Source organism: Prinia subflava, chromosome 4 (assembly GCF_021018805.1).
Source record: "Prinia subflava isolate CZ2003 ecotype Zambia chromosome 4, Cam_Psub_1.2, whole genome shotgun sequence".
NCBI classification, from domain to species: domain Eukaryota; kingdom Metazoa; phylum Chordata; class Aves; order Passeriformes; family Cisticolidae; genus Prinia; species Prinia subflava.
Window position 1 is genome coordinate 17,192,450 of NC_086250.1, and position 13,604 is coordinate 17,206,053.

At 41.6% G+C, this 13,604-nt stretch overlaps 1 protein-coding gene across 3 annotated transcripts in view; it reads left to right on the forward strand.

The window, feature by feature from the left end:
* The window catches only part of TBXAS1 (thromboxane A synthase 1), a 238,149-nt gene that overhangs the window by 155,370 nt on the left and 69,175 nt on the right, over window positions 1–13,604 (forward strand). The gene's annotated exons all lie outside the window — the stretch shown is intronic.

The window sequence follows — 13,604 nt, forward strand, 5'->3', positions numbered from 1 at the left end:
GTCAGAAAACTGAATTTTGAATATCTCTGAAGCTAAGGTATTTAAATACTTGCAAAGGGGGGTGGACTTCTCACTGCTCTATGGACTAGCAACAGAAATGTGCTATAAAGAAGGGGTATCTTTTAGTATCTTTCTGGGAAATTATGGCTGGGTTAGAATTTTAATCTCTGGAACACTGATTCCCAGGGAAAAACATGCAATGATCTCCCCTAAGGGGAAGAGGGACATGTGTGTGTGTACCTGCATTCTGGAGGATAAGCGACAATCTGAAAACCTAATTACTGTGACACTCTGTTCTTTTCTCTTCCTTCCCCAGTAGTTCCCTGGAGTCTTTCCTTTTCATGAACTAATGAACTATTTTATTCAAGAGCTGCTTGAAATGAGTTGAGCAGAGGTAATCCTCCTGAAAAAGTCTGATCCTCTCCTTGTCAAGGGAAAACTCTACAATTACAAAGAAAAGTTAGTTAAAAATTTGCTAAATACTATGTACATTCCAGGAGCTATGTGTGTATTTGAACTGTGTAAACTCAGTACAGATGTTTAAAAGTAAATATTTTTCTACGGAAACAGCAGATGGGAGGATTAGACACCTTCTAATAGTGTGCAGTATTTTTGCCTTTGTAGAAAACCAAGCAAAATTTGTTTGTGTTAGGAAGAATGTGGTGTCCATTTAAGGATACACACTATATGACAATATTAAATAATCTATTTTTATTGAATAATAAAGGCAGTAAAACAAGGGATCAGTGTGGTCCTTTTCTAAGTCTGTTGGATGGATGCTGTGATTCTGTTCTTCTGGGCTGTTCTCACAGTTTGATCATCCCATTATCCACTGTCTGTCAGGTGGAAGCGTGGACTTTCCAGAAAGGTAAATGTGTATTTTAAAGATATAGAGGAAATTTGGGCTAAATATGGAGTTGAACACAGTTCTCAAACCTCTACTTCTGCTGCTTTTAGCAGAAGGATATAATTGCTCTAGAATATGTTAAAAACCTTTTGAACATTAAATCTGGTATCTGTGCTTGGTCAGCATGCAGTGATTCTGAGGAAAAAAAGAAGAGTGGTATTATATTAAAAGGAATTTTAGTTATTCACCTTCTTTTAAAAGTCAAGGCATTTATTTGCATGTGGTTTAAATTGCCTTCCTTCCCACATTTGAATAATTTTTTCTAAAAAAATTTATTTATTTTATTTTTCTTAAAGATGTAATGAGTTTTATAACTTTCTCAGGATTTCTGAAGTGAGTATTTACACATAACAAAGCCACAAAACCTTGAATGGAAATGAGCTTGAAATCCCTATTACTTTTGGGCACCTGTTGAAATTTCTTGATCACCCTGTTGTTATCTCTCCAAGGAGGAACTGCAGACTTACTGAATGTGATCTTTGGGTTTCAGGCCTGGGCTGAAGTGTCTGTCTGAGGTTCTTTCATCATGAAATGCAGCTCTGCAGTCTCTCTGCTCAAAAGAGATCAAGGACAGAATAAGTAACAAGTGATGGCTTTCCTGGCTCCCTGAGGTGTGCAGGAAGGGTTTTGCATTACTGCTGCATCTGTCCCACTTCTGTAGCTCAGAACACCTGCAAGCCCAGGGCTGTATGAGCACTACAGCCACAAGAAGTTAGCAAATGTCTGCTTGGTTACCTGCTGCCAGCAAGCACAAGCAGTTCTTGATGCTGCTCACCCTTTGCTCCAGTGCACTGTTTTACTGTCTTGGTTATGGCTCTGAGTGCTTCACGGACTCAAGACAAGGAATGGGCAGATGGTATCATGTATGAATTATCTGCCCCACTCCAGCAAACCCTGCAGCAACCTTAACAATATAATTGTGATTCTTTCTCTGATGCCTCCACCTCTCTCCACGCCCTTTTGGTCGTTTTCAACCACTGCAGTGTATCTCCACTTCTTCAGGAGGTGACAGGAGCGATGTCCCTCTCATATTTCACACATCCCACCTCAGCTGCACTCTGGGGTTCGAAGTGCCATCGTGCACATCAACCATCTCCATGACTTCTTGGAGCAATGCTCACACAGAATCACAGAATCATTTAGATTATAAAAGGCCTTTAAATTCAATTATGTCCAACCCATTAACCCAGCACTGCCAAGTCCACCAGGTGCCACATCTACATGACTTTTACATGCCTCCATAGTTAGTAATTGAACCTCTTCCCTTGGCACCATATTCCAACAACTGACCACCCTTTTGGCAAAGAGAGTTTTTCCTAATATCCAATCAAAACCCTCCTTTGGCACAACTTGAGGCCATTTCCTCTTGTCCTGTTATTTGTGAATAAAAGACCAATCCCCACCTAACTCCAGCCTCCTTTCAGGTGGTTGTAGAGAGTGGTAAGGTTTCCCCTGAGCCTCCTTTTCTCCAGGCTGAACTACCCCAGCTCCTTCAGCTGCTCCTCATCAGACTGGTGCTCCAGGCCCTTCCTCAGCTCCAGTGCCCTTTTCTGGACATGCTCCAGCACCTCAATGTCTTTACTGTAGTGAGGGGCCCAAGACTTAGTACAGCACTCGAGGTGTGGCCTCAGCAGTGCCAAGTACAGGTGATGACCATGCTTCAGTTTGCAAGAATGTAGACCTGTGCTAAAGGACAGAAATTGAATTGAAGCACCAGGATGTTCATGGTGATTAATCTGGTTAAATCTTTGCATATCCACAATTGCCAAGAATGATCTTGCAGATAGTACCAGGCAAATGTGAGGATCTATGCAGGAAAAGTTAACTTCACTTTCTAAGAGGTGTGTGGTGGAGCTCCTTCAAGGGGCCTTCAAAAAATTGTAAGTTTAGGCCTTTCTGGGCAGAACAGGGGAGGTTCAAATGATCCTTGCAGCAGCATTAATCCCTGGAAAGTCATTAAGCCAACAGGATATCTTCAGAGGTAAAAGGAGGAAGGACTTAAATACTTCTGTCAGTAAGTTTTGTGTGTATTTTCCTCCTGTTTTCACCAGCCAGTGTGGGGAGTGAAGATGGACATTCAGCTTTGCCAATCTACTGCATATGAGAAATATCTTTTATTTGAGAAGGGTGGGTTCTTAGCACTGAAAAAAGGCTTTTTCATCTAGACTGAAAATAAATAAACTCACATGCTCAGTTGTTGGTAATGTCAAGGTTTTTAGTGACTTTTAAAATTGTGTTTGCATGGTAAAATCAATCTTTTAAAATACTGTTTATTGAAAATCCATGTCAAAAGATAGCTTAAGGGCTCTTCCAAATAATGTTTGCAGTGAAATTTCTCTGAAAAAACTGGAAGAGGAAAGAATTAAAAGGCAAACCAGCCTTTTTCAAAGAAGCCATCCCCATCACTGAAGGAGGGATGAAAAGTTGAAAAGTCCTCTTTTTTAAATATTTTTTTCTCCTCTTCTTCTTCTGGGTGCTGGTTGTTGTGGCTATATCTTGGTTTTCCTCTTCTTGATACTGAGGGGCATGGAGTGGTCACGCCTCTATTTTATGTATCCAGTAAAATAGGGTGAGCAAAAGCTCATTGTGCTTTGAAGGTGGGATCTAGAGAGAACTGGCCTTTGTCAGTGAGTTTTGTGGTGGTGTGACCAGCACAGGCAAAAAAGTTGAGGATAAGAAAGCAAAAGAAATTAGGTGGTTGCTCCTTATAGGAGCTTGGGTCTCTTGCTTCTCCTCTGTAATGTAGACCTGGCCCACCTCATAATGAACTTTTTGCTTTATCCTCCTTTATGATCAGGAAGGGACACTTTGCTTGCTTTCCAGAGTGAGGTTCAAACATTTCAAATCCTGTTTATGCCTGTGGTAATTCCCTATAGGCAATAGCGTCAGTGCTGGCCACTTGTCCCAGCCTGATCCTGTGCTAGTAATGAGTATTCGCAGCATGCATTTCAGTGTCTGATTAAATCTTTCTGAAAGGCCATCTGTTTGAGGAGGATGTGGCATTGGCTTAAATACTTTTTATACCTAGAGCTCAATGCTGCTCTTTCATGACCTTAGACATAAAGTTTGTCCCCTTGGTTAGTTAGCAACTTTCCTGATACTCTTATCAGAGAAAATTGCTGTTGCAACCTGGTAGGTCACTGTATATATCTGGGGAAAGAGAGACTTTGTTGTGTCCAGGGCTCAGAAAAAGGTCTCTGTTTTCTGGAAAGGGAGCAAAGCACATCCAGCTGCCTTTTGTTTTATAGCACTCAGAGTAGAATCTGATGTGGTCATATATCTGTTGGTACATGCCAAATCAGTAAGCAATCTAGCCTTTCTGCTGCATGTTTTCATATATGTGAAATAGCCAGCCTAAGCAGTGTTAAATCTGTCTTTCAGGCTCGTCTTCCTATAGGCTTGGAAGCACAGTTTCCTTTTGTCATTCTGTTGGCATAAATCAAATCTTGCCCAGCCTATCTTTTCCTGCTTCCTGTCATTTGTTTTCTTTCATGGTATGGTCTCAGTATTCACCCCTTCAGATGAAAGGGAAAATTGTTACCCTGAGGTTGTGCACATTCCTTTTCTTTTGTAACTTGTCTCTCTTACTGTTCTTCATCTCTTCTTTATGTTACCCTTACAGTGTGCTCCCACAAGTTTCTCAGAAGACTCTACTTGAGGTCTCTGAAAGCCTTTCCTTTTCCTGCTTCATCTGTGATCTGGGTCTGGGATTTTCAAACCAGCAAGCAAAAGGAATCTTGCTTTAAATTAAGTAATTTGGAGATTAACTTTCTGCACAGCAGAGTAGTGGTCTTTAATGCCAAGGTGGGACATAAGATCTAATCTTTTCTTACACAGACTTTTTGGTGTTTTTTTTTTTTTTTTTACTTACTCTTGATCTCAATCTGGAAGGGGCCTATTGAATTGGAATTTAATATATTAATTTTATCTTGCTGTTCAGAGCAATAGCATGTTTGGGTACTTTCCCAATACAGGCAGGCTTTCCTCTGACATGTGTAACTAGAGCATAGCATCTAAAAGCTTAATTTAGAAAAAATCACAGATTTACTGACCTAATTGCAGTAACAGAGCTTTCCCTTTCTCTGCCAGTTTTAACAATTTCAGGTTTGTCTTTCACATTTCATCCTTTTTTTTTTTTTTTTTTTTTTTTTCTTTTTTTTTTTTTTTTTTTTTTTTTTTTTCTTTTATATGCTGTTAGTTCACCATTCTTCCTTCCTGAGTCACTTCCAGGACTAGAAGGGGAGTTGCAGCATTTGTGGTATTAGTGGGTGATCTTTGAATTTGTCTCTTAGTCTCTCTGTGTCTCTGTTTGCCTGCAGTGACCTCTCTCAGCCCCACGCACTGCCTTCTTTTTGCAATGCAGTATGACCTTTTCTGAAGCAGTTATGAAAAAGCTGTTCCATGGTATTTCATTCTTGTTCAACCATCTTGTCCATCTTTTGGTGTGTTTTGATCTCTGGAGGTTTTTCTCTTGATCTGTCTTAGCTGTTGTGAACCACTTTGCACTCCTTTGATATGTCTCCCTTTTCTCTCGTGTCTACCTACCTTAGCAGATCCATACTCCTACTCGTAAGAGGCACTGACAGTCCATCTTGCCAGCAAGAGAACTGTTTAAGTGGCCAGCATTTGGATACCAAGTGTGTGAAGTCGCTTTTCTTTTTAACGTGCTGAAGAGCCAGTCTGACCATCTCTCTGCACAAGGCAACCAGCTTTGTTTGCTGGGGCAATTCTCTTCCCACCACCATGTCCAGACTGCCCCAGGGGCTGCCTCTCCCTACCCCCACCTCCCCCTCTGGAGCCAGCAGAGCCAGAGGCTTTTGCTAGACCCCATCCGCTCATGACTGTATCTGGATTTTGAGGAGAATTTAATATTAGAGTTACTTATCATGGAAAGCGACAGATTGTCTGTCACTGGTAACCTCGAGGAGAGGCTTGCAGAAATGTGCCCTCCATGTCAGCTGGCTACCAGGCAGGAATTCCCTGCACGGTGTTTTCTGTCTGCCTTTTGTTCAGAGCAGCCTGAACGGTGGTGGCGACTCCTCTCCCTCCCGAAAATCCACCTAGAAATCCTGCATCTGTGGCCGTCAGCACTGCCCTGCCCTGGCTGCACAGCCTCTGAGTGCTCAGGGCTTTCTCCTCTTCCTTCACAGCATCTACCCTTCATTTTTCCCTCCCGCCGGGATAAGCAAGTTATATCTAAGGGAGACAGAGACTAAAGGGGAGCTGAGCACCTTCTTTCTCTCTTCAATAGAAATTTACACTTTTTAATAATGTAATCTCAATTAAAAACATACCAATTAAAATGGGCTTTTTAGTAGCTCTCTGGGGAGAGGGAGCTATAATTCACATTAAAATGTAAAGCTTCAGAAGCAGGGAGAGCTAGGTGCATTGCAAGTGCCCGAATATTCAGTGATTTTAATTACAGTGGAAACTTGATAAATTGCTTTGTGCCACAATCCATTATTAACAGCTTAATGAATATCACTGCTGCCTCTTTTAAACTGCTCCACAGTGAAAATGATTGTCAGTATTTCAGTTGCGAGCTCTGATTTTTTGGCATGCCTGTATATTTGCCCCTTAAAGAGAGGGAAGGTTGGTGAAAGTTTTCAGGCTTGGTCTTGGGGCTAGGTAAGCTCTCCTGGTTGCAGCGCCCTGGGAGAGACAGACAAGTGGAAAGATGGAGCTTTGGTGTTTCAGCACGACTGGGGCTGGCCAAGGTTTAAGTCTGCTCCATGCAGTTTATGAGCAATGTCTTTGAGCATGCAAAGAGCCAGAGAGGGATCACCAGGTTGTTGGACTACCTTTACACGTGCTGTTTCTCTGCATAGTACACATCAGGGATAGAGGGTGTCTGCGTGTGTGCTTGGGGTGTCTGCTCAGGGGTGAAGGAGAGCAGCAGTGCCACAGCCCCATGGTCAAGCATGCTGTTGCTGAGCTTATTTTGGAGCAAGCAAGGTGCCAGTTGATTTGAATTTTCCAGGTTTTGGCCAGCAAAAAGCTGATTTGAGGCAAGGAATTAGGCAAGTCCTTTTGGAATGCTGAAACGAGACCACTGGTTGTGCTCATCTTTGAGCAGGGATGAAACAGTTATTTTTTTCTTGACAGTTATTATGGCTGGAATTGTGCTAATGTTATGATGCTACATATTTTTGTGTATATTTGTAGTAAAATGGTATTTTTCCCTCATTTTTCAAAGCAGCTTAGTATTTCAAGGATAAAGGTTATTATTAGGAATATTATTTTAGATGCTAACAGCAGGTATTGGGGGCTTATACTTGTGCCCCATTGCAGTGTTAAATCATGGGAATTTAAACAGCCATGGTCTGACTTGTATGCAATTTGTTATTTATTGTGGGAGTTCTGTCTTCTGTTGATCATGTGGTCGGACCAGAGGGTCACAATCCCAAAGTGGGGTTACTGCCAGGTTTTGAAAGGATCTTGACAAGAGCTGACTGAGATGCAGGATACATCTCAGGACAGAAATGACTAGGAACTGCTCTTCTGATTCAGAGAAGTCACAAGTGCCTATGTGGGATAAAGATGATTTTTCTGAATATTTTGGGGGTTATTATTCTAATTATGCTTTTCTGTAAAACAACAAAAATGTATTCACTTTCACCATCTCTGAAATGTTAACATTATTCATGATAATATTAACTTGCACCCTGTCAATTACACAGAACCCTTCTGGGTCATTATATTGGTAATTAGGCACAGGATTTTATTTTTTTCTTGTGAAAAATCTTTTGTTGACAGAGTAGTAATGATGCCTGTAAGTTCCTTAAGTATTGCTCAGTCAGGGATATGTAAGATGTGGGAGGTGTCCTCATATTTTTGGGGAGAAAGACAGCTTGTATTTGGCGTGCTGTTAATGTTTCTATAGTTGTATTTTTAAATTTTTTTTTAGTTTGACTTTAGGAGGCATTCCAGGCTGTCATTTTTGATGCATCCCTGTACTGGCAGAGGACAAAGTGGCAGGCAGTAATATAAAATGCCATCTAATTTTTCTTTTGTTCTTTAATTCACACACACGTGCATCTTCTGTGTGTTTATCAGTGTGCACAAAATGCCTATATTTGCAAGATAATAGCTGTGTAAATATTAGAAAATCATATTGAAACTCCATGAAGGGAAGGAGAGCAGGGGGAGAATCCTTCCTGCTACTGAGGAGCCATCTATTGGATAAAACCCATAACTGAACCGAGCATCCATGAAACTGTGGAGGATAACACAGTTTGTTATTGGTCACTGGTTAGCTGAAAATAATCCTTTCCTTCCCAGTGCTTTCACCCACTGTGCTACAAACCTGTATCCTTTCATGCACACAAGTCATGAGAGTCAGATATAGATGTGATTTATGTACTTTAGGTAAAAGCCAGTTTAATATAGCTGAAAATCCGGGATAAATCCTAATGTAGGGTGCAGGTGTGATCATGAATGGATAAGCCGGCAGTAGGATTGCCTGCCAGCAGTGGAGAGCAGTTGCTTGAAGAAGTGATAAAGACAATCTCTTTTTCCATAATGCTAATACAGAATGTAAATAACATCAACTTCTTTTTTTTAGCAGTACATGCCATTTATGTCAGTCTCAAAATGATTAGTTTAGTTAAAAGATTTTTTTTTTTTTAGTTTCCTGAAATTACTTAAGGGCATCACAAAACCAAATAATGAGCTGCTTCTTCCCTCAAAACATATCCAATCTATATGCTGTGTGATGCAGAAAGAAAGGATCTTGAACAAACCCTGGGGAGAGATGAGGGAGGGCAGGATATGAGCAGTAAATTCCCTGAATGGCCCCAAAATGTCCTGATGGCTCTTCAAAGTGAGTGGTGGGGCTTTGCAAGAATGTTAAAAGGACCATATGGGGCAGGAAGAACCAAGAGTAAGAAAGAAATAATGAGATTCCTGTGCATTTTCTTGAATGTCAGATACCCACTAAAACAAGAAATTATTATTAATCAGGAATTACATTTAAGGAAATAAAATTGTAATCTATGGCAATTAGAAAGGAACAGAGGGCTGCCTGCAATAGCAGCCTTTAGTCAGCAATTTGAGTCAGCAGAGGGTCAAGCTTCTGAGTGTCAGATGCTTAGCCTAATGCACTCCCTTCCTGCATCCTCCCTTCCTCGAGCAAATAACAGAGGGAGGAGTGTCAGATGGTTTAGTGGGAGGCCAGATGAGCTTTGGGAGAGGATGCACGCATGCAGTGTGAAGTAGGGGGAAAGCCTGGTGCTGGTTTGGGGCTGGGTGCCTGCTCCACATGCTGGGCCTGGCCTGAGCTCTGAGTTCTTTCTCCCCATCACTCAGTTATTTTCTTTCCACACTGTGCATTCTGATAATGTCACCCTCCCCCTTCAAGCAGCAAAACACATGTGGGGCAGGAGAAGCTCAACTACCACACACACGAATCCAATATTTATTGTTTGCACTGTGTTAATGCCAGGAGTCATTATCAGAGTGGTGTTATCCTAAATGTTTTGCAAATGCAGAATGAGAAGGTTGCTGTCTACTAATATTTGCTGCCAATGTCTCTTGTTCACCACGATGCAGAGACTGGGAAAGCTGGATGGGACTCTCCAGCACTTGATTTTGGGCTGCTTTCTGATCCTTCCTCAAGTGTGTGTGCGATGGAGGGGGCTGTGCTCTTTATTCTCTTGTGCTCTAACCTGGGCTGACACTGCCAGCCCAGTGTGGCAGAGCTGCCAAGCAGCTGCCACAAACTCCATTGCACTTTTTTGCCATTAAACTGAATTTCATGGTGAAAAAAATGAGTGCTTGTCTTAGATATCTGAGCCTGGTACTGGGGGGAAACTCCCCAGAGTCAGAGACAATGACCAGTTGATTAGAGGTGTAGATAGACCTGGCTGCAGACAACCCCTGAGTTTTACACTGAACTACAGGGTGGGGGTTCCAGCTCTCAAAGCAATCTGTGGGTTTCTCTGTGGGCCCACACTGTTAATGAAACAACCAAATAGGGGTGTATCTCGTTTTTTCCCCACCCATAACTGTGGTATCTCTATATCCTATGTATCACTTCAGCCAAGTCTGGCTTTTGGCTAGGATCTTAAAACCAGTCTGCTCCTGAAAGAGTTGTAAACTCCTGTATTAAGATTGTATCAACTACAAACACTTCTGTTCTTTCTCTTCGTTCACTAACAATTAGATCTGAAATTCAAATTGATTTTCATCCCTGGTCTGGGACCATCTGGAGAAGGAGGTTTCTGATACCCTGAGCCCTCTAGTGCCACTTGCAGCAGTATAAACTGAGGGGAGATGGGTCACTAACAAAATCTTGGGTTTAAAAATTCCCTCCAGTTTTATTTTCAGGTTGAATTAGGCTTAACCCCTCTGTGTGCTACTAATGCTTTTACTCAACTTTGCATTTTGAAGGTCAGAAAGCTGCAAAATTTTTGAGGAGGAAACCACCAGTATCTGTGCACTCATCTCCCTCTTGAATGGAGGCACTACTATATGAAAATCGTTTTATGTTTTTCAGCAGTTTGATTTTTATGTTATCAGCATGCTTTAGTAAAGATATATTTAAAAAAAATATATATATATACATACATTATAAACATGTACAGGCTGTGGAGTGGCAGACATTATGAATGTAGCTGGTGAAATGTAATGATTTACAATACCTGTGGTGACTCACTGAAGGAGGGGAAACCTCTGCAGTGACGGAAAAGGTCCAGTGCTGGGGTGGATTGCCTGGGGATGCTGTGGGAAGTCAGGGTCTGCTGGATTTTTAAGAACAGGTTAGACAAACAGCTGTCAGTGCTGGTTTGGCTGATGTTGCCTCGTGGCAAGGGGATGAAGCAGATAACTTGCTGAGTTCCTTCCAGGGCTCCTTCCTCTCTGTGATGATGCTTTTGCCTTAAACTCTTTGAGTCTGTGTAAATCTGTTTTTATCCTAGGTCTTAAACGGTTTTCTGAGATCATCATTAGCTTCTCTTCACGGTGTTTTATAAGATTTGATGTCTGTTGTACCGATTTTACAGATGGAGAAGCTGCACCAGCTATAACTGTGCTTTACAGGCAAAAAAGGGAGTGCAGCTTAAAGCATCTCAGCTTCTGTGGAAGGGCAGTGCTTCAACCAGTAAATCATATTGGCCACTTTGCATGTTTAGTGGCAAACTCAGCCAATAAAATCCACATCATATTCTAATCCAGGCTTACTCTTGGCTTTGTTTATTTATTTTATTTTTTATTTTTGAGAGGAACATTGGTCACATGGAGAAGATAGGTTTTGTTGTCATGTCTAATACTTTCTGTTGTCAGGCGCCTTCATCTATTTGCTGAAGAGCCTGCCCCTCCTGGGGGCAGCTTTCATTTTGCCTTTTTGCAGTGTTTTTGTAGGGACACATTACTTTCAAGTAGCAAGCAAAGGCATTGCTGTGGCTTCTGACATCAAATGCAGTGCTATTGAATGCTCACAGGCTCTCTTACAGATGTGAACTACTGTCAAAAACTTGCATATAAGATTAGTGGCAATAATATAAGAAAATGGCAAGTCTGAAGTTATACAATATCTTCTCAGTTTGTGGTTTAATTATAAGTATTAGGATCAGATCAGACTGGCAAAAAGGTACTCCACTTTCCAAATCAGCACCCAGTGATTTTTTCTTTTTTGCTTTAAGTTTAGTCTTTCTTTATAAGCTAATTATATTGCTTTGTAAGACCTCCCTGCCCTGTGACACTCACCCCTTTCACAATAAAAACATTGCAGAGTTTTTTTCTGCTGATATTAACAAATGCAAACAAAAGAGTTTTATCTGCGAGACTGAAGTCTCCCAGCTGCTCTTGAGCAATGGCCATACCCTGCAGTCCAGCAGAGCCCAGGTTCTTCCAGAGCTGGGCATCACCTGTGAGAGCACCACATCCTCAACCTTCAGACACATAAATTTGAGGGCCTCTTATTTGACTTGATCTTCTGTGTTCAAAGCACAAGGCAAAAGGACACTCTCTGGAATGTTTTGGAATTGGATATATTGGCAGAGAAACTGGCTTTTTTGTGATTTCATTGAGAAACCAAATGAGGCCTGCAAGTGTTAGAGGTTGAATTCAATCCTTTCAAAGAGGTTTGGCAAAATGATAGTTTTAGTGGGACTGCATTTTGTGCTTCTTTTTCAGAAGGATCTGGGTAGCTGCTGCAGTGCTTTGCTCATAACTTCAGGGTGACACAGGTTTGTCTCACCTAAAAAGAGGGTTGCCAAATCAAGTTTATAAAAAGCTTCCTGGATAAACATTGACATAGCAGTGTTTGTCCAAGTTTGCTGAAATAATATGAGATGTGAGCTTTCTACCTGATAGATAAAGATTCTGAAATCTTTCTTTTTTGAATTTGAATCAGAGCATTTGAGAAACACCAGGAGGGTCTGTATGGTATATTGTAATTGATATTATGTTAGCAGCATCACATTTGCATGACTTCTACAGAAAGAGCTTTGCAGACTACCAACCAATTACAAAATTTATTTTGATCCCTTGATTCATCCTAAAGTAGATTTTTATGTTTCTGGAATCTTTTGAACTCAAAAATGCAGATTTGAACTATCAGAGTGCTATAAAAACTGAGTATAATTTGCAGAAAACATGACTGAAATCAAAACATTAAGAACTGAAATTCAAACTGATGTGTATTTGGTCGTTTTCCTTAAGTGATTTTTTACTTCAGCTTGCAGAGAAGTTGAACAGCTTAATCTCTCTCCCAAAAGCATGACCCAAGGGTCCCCTGGATCCCCAAAGGATGATGAATTTGCCGGAAGGTCGGCTGGCACGTCAGAATGTCCTAGGGTGACGTTATGATGTTTGTATGAAGGATATGAAACCACAACTCCCAGTTCAGGATGGAGAGTGCTGGAGACATCCCCGCCCGCCAGGACCCTTGCCTGCTGTGAGAAAAGTCATGCTGCATCTCTCGTGTGAGCGGTACATCTCCCTTCGTGTGACAGATGCAGAGCTTGGAAGCGTGGTTGGAGGCGGGGAGGCGGCTCCTGGCGGCCTGGCCTTCCCGGCACCGCGCCGTCCCCTCCTCTAGCGCAGCGCGCCGCTCATTACGCTCCGTGCACAGAGATCTCTCTGCATGGCCAGGTGATGCTTAAGGAGACTAATGAGAGGAATGATACGGCCCAGAACACCGGTGTCAGGAAATATATTGCAAGGTGTCTGTCTTGGGGAAGCTGTAAGCAGGGCTTGTCATCTTATATATTTCAAAGGGGATGTCTGTGTCACCAACAAGTTAGACATTCACCCCGTCCCACGCTGCATTCAAATCATATACTTTTTGTTCAAATCGTAGCTTTCCATTCAATTATCATTGGCTTACTGACAGGGTCTGTGTTGTACAGGGGTAAATCAAGAGTCCATCGCATTAGCACGCCATTCTTTTGTGGCAGGGATCTGTTTCTGAGGCCATTGTAAGATAACTATGCAAGAGTCAGAGGACAGGATGGAGGCTATTATGGGCTTCTGCTTTTTGTGACGAAAATCAAACAAATGTGCCTGATGGAAAAAGGAAATCAGCAGCTGGATGTGATGACCAAAGTATGTTTTTGTGCAGTGGCACTCTAAGTACCTGGTCTGTTGTCAAACTAAAAATAAAATGCCTTTTTTAATATTTTTTTTCCTTCTGCTGTCAACTGAAGTGGAGAAACCCCCCTTGTGAATTTTCATGAGATGCCTTTTCCTTATTTTT